The sequence below is a fragment of the Triticum urartu genome, chromosome 6A (genome assembly GCF_056163025.1).
Source record: "Triticum urartu cultivar PI428250 chromosome 6A, HENAU_Tu73, whole genome shotgun sequence".
NCBI lineage: Eukaryota > Viridiplantae > Streptophyta > Magnoliopsida > Poales > Poaceae > Triticum > Triticum urartu.
This window is the reverse complement of record NC_141878.1, coordinates 326,115,879-326,120,562: the sequence shown is the minus strand read 5'-3', so window position 1 is coordinate 326,120,562 and position 4,684 is coordinate 326,115,879.

Below are 4,684 nucleotides of genomic sequence, written 5' to 3'. Positions count from 1 at the left end.
TTCCCAAGGCTGGAGAAGGTGTCACTGCTGCTGATGTCAAGAAATTCATTCAACTGGACTCTACTGCCAAGAATATCATCTGTGGTCATCTGACCAAAGGACAGTATGGGCGTGTGAGTGCTTTGAAGACATCTAAGATGGTCTGGGACTGGCTCTCCAAGGTCAATGAAGGCGTCTCAACCCAGAGAGATCAGAGAATCAGTGTCCTTCACAACCTCTTCAATCGCTTCAAGCAAAATGACAATGAGAATGTCCAGCACACATTTGACCGACTCACTGACATCACAAATGAGCTTCAAGCCCTCGGCGCTACTGAGATCACCAAACATGAAGTCGTCAAGACACTACTGAGATCACTTGATAGCTCGTTTGACATTCTAGCCCTGATGATTCAAGAACGTCCTGATTTCAAGACACTCGATCCGTCTGACATACTTGAGAGGCTCAACACACATGAGTTTCAGCTTTCTGAGAAAAGAGATATCTACGGTCCAAACTATGGGCGAACTCGTGCCTTGAAGGCAAAAGCTGTCTCCTCATCTGAAGAAGAATCTGACAGCAGTTCTGATGATCCTGAAGACATTGGAAGGGAACTTGCTATGCTTGTCAAGAAGTTCCAAAAATTCACCAAGAAGAAAGGCTTCAGAAAGTCTTCCCGATCAAGCTCAAGGAATGATGAAGCTTCTGCTCATGACTACAAGAAGAAAACATGTCACAAGTGCAAGAAACTTGGCCACTTCATCTCTGAGTGTCCACAGTGGGACAATGAGAACAAAAAGAAGAAGAAGAGCAAGGAATATGACTCTGACGACAAGAAGAAGAAGAAGAAATACTCAAAGTCTTCTTCCAAGTCTTCATCAAAGTCTTCATCACACAAGAAGAGCTCATCTGGCAAGGCACGTGCGTTTGTTGGCAAGGAAATGGATTCAGAGGAGGAGTCTGCTTCTGAGGAGGCGGAGGTGGAGTCTGAGGAGGAGTCCGATTCAGGCGTCGCAAGTCTGGCTACAGCATACGTTGCCAAGTCCATCTTCAACACTGAAGACAATGACTTCATCACCGACACCGATGCAAATGACAAGGACTACTCCGCTTCTACCTACTGCTTCATGGCACGCGGTGCCAAGGTAAACACACGCACTACTCACTATCAAACATCTAGTGACGATGACTCTGATTGTGATTCAAAACCCAGCTACAAAACACTTGCTAAAATTGCAACTGAACAACAGAAAGCTATGGAACATATTCAAAAACTGTTAGACAGAAGCGATGATCTGTTAGGTGCTGAAATGACTCGATCTGAATCCTTAATTGAAGACATAAAAAATCTTCATGTTAAGTATCAGGAACTTGAAAGTCGTCATGAAACTCTCTCAACAACTCATGAAAGGCTTTCCTATGATTATCTTCAAAGGAAGCAAGATCTTGAGAAATTGAGAGCGGTTCATGAAGATCTTCAAAAGGAAAACGAGTCACTTCACGCCAAACAGATCAGTCCCGCTCAGGAAGGATTTGAACCACCATGTCTTAAATGCATTGAGCGTGATAATGCTACTTCTGTTGCTGAATGTTCTACTCCTACTGCTGTTGCGATATCTTCAACTGTTGATGTGGTAACTAACCCCTCTGCTGAGGACACCACCGCTATTGCTGATGAGAATGCCAGGTTGAAGACATTGCTTGAAATAGGGATGTACAAAAGTCTTAAAGGGCATCAGACGCTATGTGATGTCCTCAAAAAGCAGATTCTGAACCGAAACCCTAGGAAAGAGGGTGTTGGGTTCGTAAGAAAAATGAATGCAGATGGCTCTTACTGGAAACCTGAGCAGTACCCCCAAAACCATGTGGGTTGTTGCAAAGGAACCTTCAGCAGATCCATCCAATCTATCTGGCTTCACTTGTGCTAACCCCATTATCATTGATGAATCCTTTGATGCAAACTATATACTGTTTAAGAATCAGAATGGTGAAGTGTTTGCCAGGTACATTGGTACTAACTGCAGGAATGAACCGCCTATGAAGAAGATCTGGGTTCTGAAAAGGTGTCTGGAGAATCTTCCTGTGAATGTCATCATGACACCTCACATGAAGAAGACAAACCTCAGACCGAAGGCTTCATACGGTCCAAAGGCTTCATACAGACAGAGGACTCACCTGAGTCGCACTAACGCAAATGTTTTGCAGGGAAACCATACTCAGGCATATGAATATGAGAGCGGTTCATCAAACCGCCATGTTCATAAGACCAAGAACTATTCTGCTTATTCTTATGAGTACTATTGTCCGCTTGCAAGACTGTTTGCTAGGGCTTCAAGGCCAAAATTCTCAGATGCTGCACTTAGACTTATTGCTTCTAAGCCACCCTTGAAGATGTGGGTGGCTAAGAAAGCTTAACTCTCTTTTGCAGGGGAAGGTCTCCAGCAGAAAACCAAAATCGTCTGACGCTATTGCTGGGGACCTTAAACATCTTGTAGGGCGCAAGATCAAATGCCCAAATGGTCTTACTATGTACTTCGTACCTGAATCGCTTGCTACTCTCCCTATTAGTCCTAATCTGGATCTAAGCTTTCATAACCCACTGGTTCGTCAAATGTTTTTGCTTCACAATGCTCTTGGTGAAGCCTATCCCCCTAAGTGCACTGTAGGGTACGACACCAGCGTCTTCAGAATGGATTATTGATAGTGGGTGTACAAATCACATGACTGGCAAAAGAAGTCTTCTTATGGACTCAACCTTACGTCCATCCGACAAGAGTCACATCACATTTGCTGACACTGGTAAAAGTAAGGTATTGGGTCTAGGTAGAGTTGCAATCTCAAGGGATCAACACATGGATAAAGTCATGCTTGTTGAATCCCTTGGCTTCAACTTAATGTCTGTCTCAATGCTTTGCGATTTGAACATGATCGTAATATTTGGAAAATATCGTTGCCTTGTACTAATGGAATCTGACAAGTCTCTAGTGTTTGAAGGGTATCGAAAGGATGATTTGTACGCGGTAGATTTCTCAGCAGGGCCAAGCTTGCAGTGTGTCTTCTAGCAAAGGCTTCAGAATGCTGGCTCTGGCATCGGAGGCTTGGGCATGCTGGCATGAGGAACCTCCACACCCTTGCGAAGAAGAAGCATGTCATAGGCATCGAGGGCGTCAAGTTCAAGAAAGATCACTTATGTGGTGCCTGTGAAGCAGGGAAGATGACGAGGGCCAAACATCCCTCGAAGACAATCATGACCACTACTCGACCCTTCGAACTACTTCACATGGATCTTTTCGGTCCCACTCATTACTCAACTCTTACTACTACTGCTTGTCTCTATGGCTTCATTATTGTTGATGATTATTCTAGATATACTTGGGTGCACATAATCCTTTACAAGACTGAAGTGCAGGATGTCTTCAGATGCTTCGCCAATCGAGCTATGAACAATTTTGGCGCCAAGATAAAGCACATCAGAAGTGACAATGGCACTGAATTCAAGAACACTGGCCTTGATACATATCTTGATACCTTGGGCATCACACATGAATTCTCAGCCCCGTACACGCCACAGCAGAATGGCGTCGTCGAACGCAAGAACAGAACACTAATTGAGATGGCCAGAACGATGCTAGATGAATACAAGACCCCAAGAAAATTCTGGCCTGAAGCCATTGATACTGCATGCCATACAATCAATCGTGTTTATCTTCACAAGCTTCTGAACAAGACATCTTATGAGCTCCTTACTGGCAAGAAGCCAAATGTCAGTTACTTCAGAGTATTTGGCGCAAGGTGCTGGATCAAGGACCCACATCACACCTCAAAGTTTGCACCAAAAGCACATGAGGGTTTTATGCTTGGATATGGAAAGGATTCACACTCCTACAGAGTCTTCAATCTCTTTCATTACAAAGTGGTTGAAACAGTGGATGTGCGGTTCGATGAGACCAACGGTTCACAAAGAGAGCAACTGCCAAATGTGCTAGATGAAGTTCCATCCAGTGAATCAATCAAGCTAATGGGAACTAGAGAAATTATACCTTCTGAAGCTCATCCTGAAGAGGAACTTATCATCTCAGCACCTGATCAACATGAAGACAATGCTCAGCCTGAAGGCATTCCTTCTAACAACGACAATGAACAGCAAGAGCAAAGTCTTCGCCCTGTACATCCTCGCGTTGCCAATGAAGTGCAGACTGAAAGAATAATTGATAGCATCAATGCACCTGGTCCACTCACTCGTTCAAGGGCAACTCAGCTAGCAAATTTCTGTGGGCACTTCGCATTCGTCTCAATAACAGAACCCAAGAAAGTTGAAGAAGCCTTCATGGAACCTGAATGGATTCAAGCTATGCAAGAAGAGCTTCAACAGTTTGAGCTGAATAATGTATGGGAACTAGTTAAGCGTCCTGATCCACGGAAGCACAATATAATAGGCACCAAATGGATATATCGCAACAAGCAAGATGAGCATGGTCAAGTTGTCAGAAACAAAGCTCGTCTCGTTGCTCAAGGATATACTCAAGTGGAAGGAATTGACTTCGATGAAACATTTGCTCCTGTGGCTAGACTTGAAGCCATACGCATACTGCTGGCCTATGCAAATCATCATAACATACTTCTATATCAAATGGATGTGAAGAGTGCTTTTCTCAATGGCAAGATTGAAGAAGAAGTGTATGTTGCACAACCGCCTGGCTTTGAA